We start from the raw sequence: 14,559 nt of genomic DNA on the forward strand, positions 1-14,559 counted from the left end.
GTTGCCTCTGAATGCATGCATGTGCTTATATATATTAATTGTGTATAAATACATGCATATATTGCTATAATAGATGTATTCAGATATCTGTGTATTAATTAATGTTTGCTTTATGGTATGAACATGCTGCCAGGGAAGAAGAAGGATGGAAATAGGGAAAGGAACTGAAGGTGGAGACAAATAAAAGAAAGATTATTCTTAAAAAGAAAAACAAATCTTCCAAGATTATGGTTACTAGATTATATAAAGTCCTAAGTGAAAGACTACTAAAGAATATAAGGAACCATGTTATTACTGCAATTAGATATTCAATAAATACTGCAGAGTTAAAGTGAAAATCAGTCCAACTGTGTGATCCTTGAGTTTCTCCTGTTCATATGGAGAGAGAGATTTTTCTCAGTTTAGAAGAATGTTCCCTATATTAAAATATAGCCAAAATAACCCAGGCTTGTCTTCAGTTTTTTACAATTGGGATAGGATTGTATCTCTGCCATACAGCCTTGAAAAATGAGCAGCATTTTACAGTACAGAGAGCATTGGCTCTTGAGTGAGAGGACCCAGGTTCATAATCCTACCTTTACTGCCTGTGTGACTTTGGACCTTAGTTTCTTCATCCTTAAAATAAGGGAGCTGGATTACATAGCTTCTAAAGTCTACTCTAGGTCTGTGATGCTATGAAAGATATATTCCCTTAGTAGAGATGAGAAATGTTCTCCTTTCTCACATCGATCATCCAAACTAGTCTCTTCTCAATGGAAAAGTTGCAATGTGATTCCAGAAGTATATGCCTTGCATCAGAAAGAAGGAACATTCCAGAGTCTTCATTTATAATGTAGATCTTAGTAAACAGGTTATGGACACAGATTTGTGCCTTCACTCAAGGTCTCCTTTCAGGGAAGGAATATAAATATGTAGAATTGGAGAGTAGCATTTGCATTCCTGAGTTTAATGGAGTCTAATTATTTTCACAGAGGTTAGGTTGCAAATTTTGCACTTTTTGCTGGCCTTCTAAAGTAAACCAAGTTACTTCACCTAGATGATTTCCACTGACTATTTTAATTTGATATTAAATAATGATATTAAATTAAATTAAATAATGATATTAAATTAAATTAAATATTAAATAATGATATTAAGTACAATGTCAAGTGGTACATTAAATATATGTATATACTATAAATATAAAGCAGTAAAAATCAAAAAGGGATGTTTTGAATAGGCTCTGCCCTTTCTTCCAGTTGTGATTTGTATGAAGCTCTTCTTCCCCTGATGAAAACTCATTAGAGTTATAACAGCTCCTTAAAAGTCATTGATTCACCTCACACAAAGCTCTAAAATTTCAGTCTCCAAAAAAGAAGACTGAATTCCTGTTTCACCTTCTGCCAATAAATTCCTCCTTATCCTCGCTGCCTCAAAATTCTGTAGGCAATTAAAGTTCCTTTTTTTTTTCATCTGAATGACCGGGATGCCAAGTTCTTTCTTTTATTTCTAAGACTAGATATGTGCATAGTATATTGCTAAACTGATGACAAGACTATATTCATGAGGCAGGCAGTTTAAAGTGTTTTCAAATGAGCAATTTAAAATTCAAAAGAAACATTTGCATGGATTTGTGAAAGACACCAAGCCTTTCTTCTCCATGATCTGGGGCTTGCATTCACAACATTGACCATTCTTTACATGACCGTGGTTCAGGTTGCAGATATTGCTGAAAAGTAAACTTTGGTGAATACTAAAGAAAATAAAAATCCACAAGCTAGTGGAGACAAAAGGTTTTGCATTTGATTTCTGTGAGAACTGCTTTACCTACAGGAAGGATATTTGGATTTTTTCCCAGTAGTCAGTAACATTCCCTATTGTAATTTCTATCTTTAAAATGAACTGCTGGAGAATTCAGTGCACCTGAAGCAGACAGAAATAGTATTTTATCACTTATAATGAAAAGGATTTGCTCTTGATACAAAGTGTGTTTACACCACTCTCACTAAAGGTGTAAAAGCCTAACATATTAAAGAAGGAAGTATGTTTGGTGATAATCAAAATCCAATTCTCTTAAGTAAGTTATTTCATGGATATTTTGGCTATGTAACTCAGTGATCAAATCGACTTTCCATTTGGACAATCCCAATCAACACTCCCCATGCAATTTGGCACACTCAGTTTGTAAATTATAACACACCTGTTACTCCATGTATTTTGACACATTGATTAAAATTTATATTTCACCAGTGAAGTAGCAATTGCAACAACCTTTTTCTATGAACAAAATTTTTCAGTATTCCATTTGAATCCAAATGGGCAGCTACTGGAAGGGTGTTTGAAGAACAGATGGATTGGCTTTCTCAAAATGAAAAGAAATTTTGCAAAATAATGGACAAAAGGGTATATCAATACTGAAGGGGAGAAATATTGCCACTTTGGAGATGAGATGAACAGGTTTAATGTCTGTGAGACAGACAGTGGTGCATCTGTCTTTCAGTTAATCCTTTGGAGGTACAATAATCTTCAATCAACTGATTAGGGAACTGACACTAGATATACACTTGGGTGTGATTACTTTGCTACTCAGTTTTGCTCTGTTGTTTTGCTTTGTAGCTGGGGAGAGTTAAACGGGAGTGAAGGGTATATTGGAAAATAATTGTGATATTAAAAACTCCAATGACATAATTTTAAAAAGAGGAATAACACTAATAATCTTGAGGACATAAACTTCCATATGTACTACTGCCTTTTTATATCATATTAATTTTTAATATATCCATCCCCTCTGCCTAATAAGCCATCCATTATAACAAATATCTGGAAAGAGGGGAAAAAATGTGGCACAAGAAAACTAATGAATAGTTATCAGGCATTCCTTCCCCCCCTCTTCCTACATCTCTCCCTCCCTCCACTAAAAAAAAAAGAATTATAGACTCACATAAGCACAATTAAGTAAAACAAATTTGTGCATGGGTCATATCTACAAAATGTTTCTTATTCTGCATGTTAATCATCTTTCTGTCCTGAGGCAGAATAGTATTCTTCTTTATCACACATCTAGAATCATGATTGATCATTTAACTGTTAAACATTCTTAAGTATTTCAGAATTATTCATTTTTATAATGTTGATGTTAAAGTATAAATTGTTCTTCTGATCCTCTTAATTTCATTCTGCATTAGTACACACAAGTCTTTCCATGTCTCTTTGAAACTGTCTTTCTCCTAATTTCTTATAGCACATAGTATTCCATTACATTCATAGGCCACAATTTGTTCAGCCATTCATTTCCCAATTGATGGATACCTCCTTAGTTTCCAGTTTTTTGATAATAAAAATTTTGACAATAAAAAGAGCTATTATAAATATTTTTTTATAAATAGTGCCTTTTCCTCTTTATTTCATTTATTTAGGATATAGGCCTAGCTGTTTTATAGCTAGCTCAAAGGGGTTGTACTATTTAGTAAATTTTCATACATAATTCCAAATTGCTTCCCAGAATGGTTGGATCCATTCACAACTCCACCAACAATGTATCAATTTCCCTGTAACTTTTTTTTTCTTGGTCTTCTTTGTAATATCTGGTGGGTGTAAACTGTAATCTCAGAAGCATTTAATTTGCATTTCTCTAATTATTAGTGATTTGATGCATTTTCCCACATGACTGTAGATAACCTTGGTTTCTTCTCTTGATAATTATCTAATTCGTATCAATTAAGAAATGACTTATTTTTATAAATTTGAATTAATCTCATATATTTTGGAAATGACATTTTAATCCAGGAAACTTACTTTTCCCCTTAGCTATTTCCCTTCTAATCTTAACTGAAATGAAAATTTCCATTTTAATTTCTGTGATCATCTCTATCCCTTGTTTGGTCACAAATACTTCCCCTACCAATGATTGTGAAAAGTAATTTCTTCCTTGTTTCTCTAATTTACGTTTTTATGTTATATGGCAAGATGTGTGAGATGTTGTTCTAAACCTAATTTCTACTATACTGCTGTTCAGTTTTCCAAATTATTTTTTTTAACCAAATAGTAAGTCCTTATGCCAGTAACTGGAGGCTTTCTATTTATCTAACACCAGGCTACTAAGTCAGTTTGCTGTTCCACAGACCAATCACTCTATTTTATTTAACCAGTACCAAATTAAATTATTGTTTTGTAGTATAGTTTGAGTTCTATTATTCTTGGGCCTTCTTCTCCTCCTCCTTTAAAAATTATTTTCTTTGAGATTTTTAAACTTTGTGACTCTATATGAATTTGTTATTATTTTTTCTAGTTTTATAAAGTATTTGGTAGTTTTATTAGTTTGGCATTGAATAAATAAATTCATTTCAGTAATACTGTCATTTTCATTATATTAGTTCAGCCTACTCACAAGCAATAAATATTTCTCCACTAATTTAGGTTTGCCTTTATTTCTGTAAATAGTGATTTTAGTTGTCTTTATAAGGTTCTTGTGTGTATCTTGGTAGGCAGCTTCCCAAGTATTTTATATGTTCTATAGCTATCTTAAGTAGAATCCTTCTACTTATTCCTGCTGCATTTTATTGGCATTATAGAGAAATGCTGGTGATTTATATGGATTTATGTTCTACCCTGCAACTTTGCTGAAGTTATTGTTTCAATTAATTTTTAAGTTGACCCTCTAGGGTTCTCTACATATATCATCATATTATCTGCAAAAAGTGATAGTTTTATTTCCTCTTTGCCTATGCTTATTCCCTCAATTTCTTTCTCACTGCTATAGCCAACATTTCTAATACTATGTGAAATGGAAGTGGTGACAATGTACATTATTATTTCACCCATGATCTTATTGGAAAGAATTCTAATTTATTCTTTTGCATATAATGCTGGTTCTCAGCTTTAGAAATATGTTATTTATCATGTTAAGGAAAAATACATTTATTCCTATGTTTCTAGTGGGTTTTTTTTTTACCCCAACAGACATGGGTGCTCTATTTTGTCAAAAGTTTTTTCTTAATCTAGTTATATAATTGATGTTGATATACTGATATATAGATAGATAGATAGATAGAATAAATGATTTGTCATTTTTTATATTGATGGTTGATTAAGTTTTATTATGGTTAACTAAGTTTATATTTGTCCTAATATGAAATCCTGCATTTCTAGTACAAATTCAGTCTAGTCATAGTGTATAATCTTTGTAATATGCTATTGTGGTCTCATGGCTAATATTTTGTTTAAATTTTTTGCATTATTGTTTATTAGGTATACTGATCTACAATTTTGTTTGTGTTTTTTTTGGTTTTGACTACCCCAGGTTTAGGTATACAAGACAGTGTTTGTGTCATGCAAAGAATTTGACAGAATCCCTTCTTTTGCTATTTCTCCAAACAGTTTGTGTAATATTTAAATTAATTCTTGTGAATCCATCTAGTCCTGAAGTTTTTTTTTTCTTTTGGAGTTCATTTATGGCTTGTTCAATTTCTTCTTCTGAGATTAATTTAAATTTTCTATTTCTTGTTCTGTTAATCTGGTTAACTTATATATTTTTTTGGTAAATGTTAATTATATAACATTGAAATAATTTATTCAAATTGATGTTTTTCTTGGAACATAATTGGGCAAAACAGTTTCTAGTAATATTCTTTATTCCTTCATTTATTGTGATTTCTCCTTTTTATTTTTTATATTGGTTTTCTTTGTTATTTTTAATCAAATTAGTTCATAGTTTATTTATTTTAAAAATAGCTCCTGGTTTTATTTAGTAATTTGTTGTTGTCATTTTACTTTCAATTTTGTTAATCCCTTCCTTGATTTTCAGAATTTCTATTTTGGTATTTATTCAGGGGATTTCAATTTGTTGGCTTTCTAGGTTTTTTTTTAAATCTGAATGACCAATGCAATGATCTGTTCTTTTTCTTTTTTGTTAATGAAAGTGGTTAGAAACATAAAAATTGTCTTAAGGACTGCTTTGGCTGCATCCCAAAAGTTTTAGTAAAAATTTTTTAGGTTCATTATTATCATTATCTTTAAAGAAATTATATATAATTTCATGACTTGTTCCTTGAACCATCAATTCTTAAAGATTGTTATTTAGTCCCTAGTTGATTTTTAACACTTTTTAGTGGCCTTTTATTTTACATATATTTTTATTGTATTGTGGTTAGTAAATGATGTGTTTAATATTTCTGCTTTTCTGCATTTCTTTGTAAGGTTTTAATATCCTAATACAGGGCTAATTTTTGTAAAGGTGCCATGCACAGCTGAGAAATTTACTGTAACTTCTCATGATATACTTCTTTGTATGCCTATTCTATAATTACCAGAGATCTGTCAAATCTAATTTTTGTAAAAATTATATTCAGGGGCTGAGTTCTAGGTCTCTTCTACTCTGACCAAGTTAAGACTCTTCCCTTTCCCCTAAGCCCCTTCTTAATCCTGGCAGTCTTTCCTTTACCTGGACCCCCCATTTCTGGGAGCTCAAACCAAGTCAGGGCCTCTAATTTAGCCCATGTCCTGCCTTCATCTGGTACACAGAGATTACCCCCTTCTTTGGGATGGCTCTTAACTGAAGCTCTTTCCACCAGAGGGGAAGAGAGATGAAAGAGAAGTCTTTTCTTTAATCTGTGGCTAAATCCTAGGTTGCCCCTCTTCTGATGGAATGGACCTAGTGGAGGCCTCTTCCTAGAGAGAAAAGGGTAGGGGGCATGACTTTTTATTTAAGGCCTTTTTCTTTTACCACCAGCTAAAACCCTACCCCCTTTATTTTTCTAAAAGCAACTGACAGCCTGAACTAAAGCTTTTTGCTTCTTTCTGAACCTATTTTTGTTTACTTTCACTTTCACCCCTCAGGGCATCCAGATCAGCTCTATTGTTTTTTGAGGAGGGTGAGGTTGTGTTTTAATTCTGTTGTTTGGTGGATGGGATGTGCTCAACTCTACTATTTTCTTCTACTCCACCTTATTGGTCAGAATCCATATATCATTTATACAGTGTGTACTTCTGTCCCATAATCCAGTACAGAGCTATTTACTTTCAGAACTTGTGTTTGTGGTACACATGTACACACACAAATACACATCATCACCAGAAATAAGCACATAACAAGGGTACTCTAAAGCTAGATTGGAGGAGGTGTAGTGAAGGTTGTCTTAGGCAACTAGGGAGAGAGAAGTAATTGGGACCTGGAGCCTAGTAGAGCTGCTAAAACAGGTGATTACAAAAAAATTTACCTATGACATAACTGTACCCAGGTCATACATAATACTAATGAGAAAAAGGAAGGAAGGAAGGAAGGAAGGAAGGAAGGAAGGAAGGAAGAAAGAAAGAAAGAAAGAAAGAGAGAGAAGAGAGAGAGAGAGAGAGAGAGAGAGAGAGAGGGAGGGAGGGAGGAGGGAGGGAGGGAGGGAGGGAGGGGGAAGGAAGGAAGGAAGGAAGGAAGGAAGGAAGGAAGGAAGGAAGGAAGGAAGGAAGGAAGGAAGGAAGGAAGGAGGAAGGAAGGAAGGAGGAAGGAAGGAAGGAAGGAAGGAAAGGAAGGAAGGAAGGAAGGAAGGAAGGAAGGAAGAAGGAAGGAAGGAAAAAAAAAAGGAAGGGAGGGAGGGAGGGAGGAAGGAAGGAAGGAAGGAAGGAAGAAGGAAAGAAAGAAACAAAGAGCCATTACTTTCCCTTTACTTTTCTTCCCTCTCCACTTCTCAGGATAATTAGGGCTGGTCCTTTGCAAAATTGTGAGTATGCTTTCACCTTTCCCTTTCTCTGACCTTTTTACCTTTTAGTGATACTTCACCAAGGTAAACTGGATGTGGTCAAACAGGAGAGGGAATAGGTGCATTTAATTCAGCTGATAATTACATATACTACTGTAAGCAAGACTCCCTTAGAAATGGAGTAGCTCTCATAGTCAATAAAAGGGTGAGAAAAGCAGTACTGGGATATAATCTCAAAAATTACAGAATGATATCTGTTCAAATCCAAGGCAAACCATTCAGCATCATGAGTCTATACTCCAACCACTGGTGCTGAAGAGGCCAAAGGTGATAAGTCCTATGAACATCTAGAAATAATACCCCCAAAAGATGTCACTCACATTCATCGTAGGGGACTGGAATGCTAAAGTAGGAAAGTAAAAGATTATTGGAATAACAGGCAATTTTTGCCTTGGAGTGAAGCAGAGCAAAAACTAATAGAGTTTTGTTAAGATAACTTGTTGGTCATAGCAAAGGCTCTTTTTCAACAACCCAAAAGGTGACTACACATGGACATAACCAGATTGTTAACATCAAAATCAGATTAATTATGTACTTTGCAGCCTGAGAGAAATTATTTTCCTATTATATTAATGACCAGTTATAAAATTGGGATCCAGGCTTTTCTCCTCAATTTCCTCATTAAGGCTCAGTTCCTGTAAAAAATCAGTCTCTGAAGGGCATGAATGATTGAGGAGATTACCCCAACCCTCAAGGAACATGCTCTTCAATCTTGGGCAGGACCCCACCTGACTAGGAGACCTAACTTCTGTTTAGAGTATAAACAGAATCCAGTTTGGATGAGTTCTTACCCTGGGGAAAGGAGCCCCTGTCCTTGTTCTCCTCCATTAGAGTTTAGGGTGAGCCAGCTCATGAAAACCAACCATAGTAGTCTGGATGGAGATGGATTCCCCTGTCCAGATTGCCAGAGGTGGCTGAGTCTTACAATCAAGTTCCTTTCTCAAAAGGAGGAGCTGAAGACTTTTAACCCACCTATCATTAAATTCTACCAATCAGGGTTGATTTCACTTGTCAGGGGCATTCCCTTTTTTAAAAAAAGTATATAAAGCTTTCAGGCTCTCCATAGGTTGTCTTTGGTTACCAAGAGAAACCACTAACCATCAATTTATTGATTGCTGGTTAGTCTTATTAATAAATTGATTACTAATTACCCAGAAACTCTGTCTCTTGGGGTTTTTCATCCATAACAAGACAAAAGTGGAGAAGCAATCAGTTAAAACAAGACAATTTGGAGCTGACTGTGGCTCAGATCATGAGTTTCTTATTGCAGAGTTCAAATTAAATCAAAGAAAGTAAGGAATACCATCAGACCATATAGGTATGACCTAAATAACATCCCTTATGAACATGAAGTGGAAGTGATGAATAGATTTAAGGAGTTAGATCTGGTAGATAAAGTGCCTGAAGAATTATAGATGGAGGTTCACAATATTGTACAGAAGGCAGCAACAAAGCATTCCAAAGAAAAAGAAGATCAAGAAAGCAAAATGGTTGTCTGGTGAGGCTTTAAAAATAGCTAAGGAAAGCAAAAGGAAAGGAGAAATAGAAAAATATCCCAACTGAATGCAGAATTCCAGAGAATAGCAAGGAGAGATAAGGTACTCTTAAATGAGCAATGCAAAGAAATTGAAGAAAACAATAGAATGGGAAAGATAAGAGATCCCTTCAAGAAAATTAGAAATATCAAAGGAATATTTCATGCAAAAATGGGCATTACAAAAGACAAAACTGGTAGGGACTTAAGAGAAGCAGAAGAGATTACACAAAAGAACTATACAAGAAAGATCTTAACACAACCACAAAAACCATGACGGTGTACTTACTGATCTAGAACCAGACATCTTGGAGAATGAAGTCAAAGGGCCCTAGGAAGCATTACTAATAATAAGGCTAGAGGAGGTGATGGAATTCCAGCTGAGCTATTTAAAATCTCAAAAGATGTTGCTGTTAAAGTGCTGCACTCAATATGCCAGTAAATTTAGGAAACTCAATAATGGCCACTGAATTGGAAAAAGATCAGCTTACATCCAAAACCTAAAGAAGAACAATACCAAGGAATGCTCAAATTACTGAACAATTGCAGTCATTTCACATGCCAGAAAGGTTACGCTTAAGATTCTGCAAGCTAGGCTTCAGCAATATGTGAACTGAGAATTACCAGAAGAGTAGACTGGTTTTTAAAGAGGCATACAAACTAGAGACCAAATTGCCAACATTTGCTGATTGTGGAGAAAGCAAGGGAGTTCCAGAAAAAAAAAAATCTACTTCTGCTTGACTGATTAGACTAAAGCCTTTGACTGTGTGGATCACAACAAAATGTGACAAGTCCTTAAAGAGATGGGAGTACCCAATCATTTTATTTGTCTCCTGAGGAACCTGTATGCAGGTCAAGAAGAACAGTTAGAACCACAGAACTGATGAGTTTAAGATTGGAAAAAAGTATGACAAGACTATAAATTGTCACCTTATATTTTAAACTTTTATGTAGAGTACATCATGTAAGATGCCAGGCTGGATGAATCAAAAACTGGAATTAAGGTTGCCAGGAGAACTATCACCAGTCTTAGATATGCAGATGATACTGTCCTGATGGCAGAAAGTGAAGAGGAATTAAGAAGCTCTTGATGTGGGTGAAAGAGGAGAGTATAAAAGCTGGCTTGAACTTTACTTAAAAAAAAAACAACCCAAAAAAACTAAGAGCTTAGCAACTGGTCTCATCACTTTCTGGCAAATAGAGGGAGAAGAAATGGAAGCACTGTCAGATTTTGCATCCTTGGGTTTAAAGATTGTTACAGATGGCAACTGCAGCCATGAAATTAAAGATGCTTGCTCCTTGGAAGGAAAGGTATGACAAATCTGGACAGCAAACTAAAAAGCAGAGATATCACTTTGCTGACAAAGGTCCATATAGTCAAAGCTATGGTTTTTCCAGTAGCAATGCAGGGCTGTGAGAGTTGGACTATAAGGAAAGCTCACCACTGAAGAACTGATGCATTTGAATTATGGTACTGGAGAAGACTTTTGAGAGTCTCTTGGACAGGAAGGAATTCAAATCAGTCAATACTTAAAGAAATTAATTCAGGCTATTCACTAGCTCAAATACTGAAGCTGAAGCTTAACTACTTTGGCCACATAATGGAGAAGATAGGCAATCAATCAATGAATCAATGAACAAGCATTTATTAATTACTAGGCACTATCTTAGGTGCTTGGTATACAAAGATAAAAGCAACACAATCCCAGTCCTCTAGCATGGTGGCAAGTCAACCAAACTTTAGTTTCCTCATCTTTCCAATGAAGTGGTTGGACTAGATTCCCTATAAAGTCCCTTCCAGCTCTAGATCTAGGATTCTATGAGGCTCTGTCAAGCATCTTTAATTTCTAGTGTGTCCTAGCAAGAGTTAAGGAAGATGAAATGGAAGAACCTGCCTAACCTGAAATCATTCCATATAGACAGCAAACTACTCTGCCTACTTGTAAGTCCAACCATATGGAAAATTTGGATCCAATTGTCTGCCCCAAATAATGAGTATGTTGAACTGTATCTTTCCTTTCATGTCAACTGCCAAATTTCTCAGCCCCTCCAATGTACTTGTCAACAATCATCAAAGGATTTTAGAAAAGGTTATGAATCTGTGATTGCGTGAAATTTGGCTGATTTTATAGGCCCTCTAATTACTATGAGAGGAAGGACTGTGCTGTTACTTTGTTATTTTCAATTATTTATGTTAAACACAGAACATTCTGAATGCCTAGCTAGGCTTCAAATCAATGAAAAAATTGCTTTATGGATGCTAAATACAAGAAAACTTCATGTAGACTAATTTCAACTCTGTCACTAAAGAATACTTACTGCTCCAGCACATTATAATGGTCCTAAAGAAACCAATACAATTGGGTAAATATGTATAATTAAAATTAGCCCAATATGTAATTATACTTATTTCCATTCTGCCTAATAAAAAAACTTACTCTTTTAGCACATCAGCTCTCCTAACCTTCAACTATAAGATTTCTGTCCCTCTATTTATTAATCTCTTCAGTCCCATTGCTCTCTATTTTATATTATATTTACTGATAAAGCACAGAAAATGCAGTCCCCCAAATTTCTCCTTTATACTGCCACATAAATATGATGCTCTCTGAAAATACAAATTCTAATGGATGTGCCACTTCCAAAATAAAATTTGATGACTGTATTTCTGTTAGTGCTTTTTCCTTTCCTTCAGTCATGAAGCTAAACAATAGAATTCTTACTTGTCTGACTTTATAGACTTCCTAGAACTGGCTTTTTCCTTTTCTTTCCTTGTTACCTATATCTGATTCCCAGAAATAGAGTGGAGGTAGAATCCATAGCTAGACTTAAGGGAGATAGAAGTCTTTCTAGAACTCTGCCCAAAAATTCTGAAGCAGTAGAGAGACCTAGATCCAGTCATCCTGAACCTGAATCCCCAATCAGTAGAGAGCAGATAGGTAAGGCAGGGTACTATATGCATCTGGAGTACAAGGAACACTTTTTATTATTACTTTTTATAAATGTACATATTTTTAATGCCAGAAAATTCTGTTCTCTCTAGAACGCAGGTTTGTATTCTGTGACATGTCAAGTCATTTGAAAGCTAAAAGCCTCAAGTGTACAGAGATCACAATTTTCATACCTTCTGAATATACATGGTATATACTGTTAATTACAGACCCCACCCAAGAGTTCTCCAAATTATGGATAATCTGGGATTGGTTTGGCTCTCTCTAGAGCTAAAGTTACACTTCTGTGAGTTAGAGCATTGCCTTGAATGTATAGGACTTCAATACATGTCTATTTAACATATCAAACTTCATGTGACCACAATATGGGCTTGAGCAGGAACAGAGAGAACACAGACAAAGTTTTTATCCATTGTAGTAGAACCACACAATAGGACTCTTAGAGGGTGGTGCTTTCTGCTTCTTGTGCTACTATTGTGTATACTGTGTTAGTTGTGTTGAATCATACAATGCTGTGACACAGGCACAAACTTAGGTAAAATTTTGGAATGGATAAAGTCTATGATTAGTTACACTCATCTTTTCTTTGTCTACTCTTTTCCTGTCTCCCATTTTACCCTCACCACAACTTGTCAGATTTTCATACTGCCCACACCATTGAATCAGAAAGAAATTTTATCTAAAAAGTTACTAATGTCATTCACTCAACAAATATTTATTGAATAACCCACTAAACTCCTTTAGTGAGACAAACATCATTCTTATATCAAGCCAGGAAAGGATAAAGAAAGTCAGTGTAGCACAGTGGAAAGCATTCTGGATTTGGAGTCAGAGGATCTGGTATCAAATCTGACCTTTGCTGTTTATTATCCATGTGACCTTGGGCTAACCACTCCTGACCTATTACTATAAAAAGTAATAAAGGGATTGTGCTAGATGATCTCTGATATCTTTTTGAACACTAAACGTATGACCATAAGAACTGTATACCAAGATTGCTAATGAACATTGACATAAAATCAATAAAATCTTAACATAAATATCATACCAGTATTTAAAATTTACTTACTATGACTAAGTTGTATTTATAATGGGTATGCAAAGATGGTTTAACATTAAGAAAATATTTTATAAAATTAATTATATAAGCAATAAAAGGGACATAAAAGCTTTTGACAGAATACAACATTTATTTATATTAAAGAATTGTAGAAAGCATAGGCACAGTGGGGCTATCTTTACTATGATCAAAAGTACATGAATTCACATAGACACCAAGCCTCTGATTTCATTTTAGTTGTCATAATGATATTCCTTGATGTAAAGTAATTGAATAAAATGGGAACTTATTTAGTATTCAGCAGCTAGATGGTACAGTGGATAGAGTGCTTGGCCTTGAATCCAGAAGACCTGAGTTCACATCCAGCCTCAGACACTTACTAGCTATGTGAGCCTGGGCAAGTCACTTAACATCTGTCCTTTACAAACATTAAAAGCGCTATATAAATGCTAGCTGTTTTTATTATTTATTTAGAAGAGGCAGGATGGTCAGTAGGCCTCTGGGGATTTTCAGTATTGATTTGTTGACTTTCGGGTAGCATCTCTCATGGTACCATTCACCTTTCTAAAATAGTAGTTTTCACCCCTTTTCTCTTTCTCTTCAAGACCACTTGTGGTGTGGTGAAACTATGAATTATGACAAAGATCAAGATGCAAGTCTCTGTGGGAAGAAAAAGAAAATGCTTGAACAGGTAGATAACCTAAAGGTGGATCACTCCTAGCTTCAAGTTGCCAAGGTCTCTGGTGGTGCTTGACCTTCATTCAAGCTATCTAAGATCTGAGTTGTCCACAGATTCATTGCTTGATTCCTGACTATTACCAACAAGATTCAGAAAAAGAACCTCAGGAAATTCTACAAGGGTAAAAATACAAGCTCCTAAACCTGCACTACAGTCTTAATAATCATGCAAAGTGTCTAAAGACCAAAAAATAGCAGAGGAAGGAACACTGTACCATCTTTGGAAATATGCTGTTAAGGCATAATTTGTTAAGATTCTCAATAAAAAGACAATCTACTATTTTTTTAAAATAGTGCTTCTTGCTATCTCCTGAAAAGTTCTGCACAGATCAATGCTCCTAAAGTGTGTAAGGATGAACATCTCTTTGAAAGCACAAGCATTCTTACTCCCAGATATTTCCTTATTCATTGCAATATAACTAATTCTTAAAATTGAAAGCCATGTACATGATGAGATAAGATGCTTATGTCAGAGCAGAGCACACTAAAAATAAATATCCTCCAAAATACTGATTCTGGCAGCTAAAACTTTTTCATGATAGTTTTTCAAAG

The 14,559-nt window shown here is 34.8% G+C and overlaps 1 pseudogene; it reads left to right on the forward strand.

Moving 5' to 3' along the window:
• The first annotated feature begins 13,528 nt into the window (after positions 1-13,528).
• LOC110210260 (large ribosomal subunit protein uL29 pseudogene) lies at positions 13,529-14,252 on the forward strand (annotated as a pseudogene).
• Positions 14,253-14,559: the final 307 nt, after the last annotated feature.

This window comes from Phascolarctos cinereus, unplaced genomic scaffold (genome assembly GCF_003287225.1).
Source record: "Phascolarctos cinereus isolate Bilbo 61053 unplaced genomic scaffold, phaCin_HiC Scaffold_2;HRSCAF=192, whole genome shotgun sequence".
Taxonomy (NCBI): Eukaryota; Metazoa; Chordata; class Mammalia; order Diprotodontia; family Phascolarctidae; genus Phascolarctos; species Phascolarctos cinereus.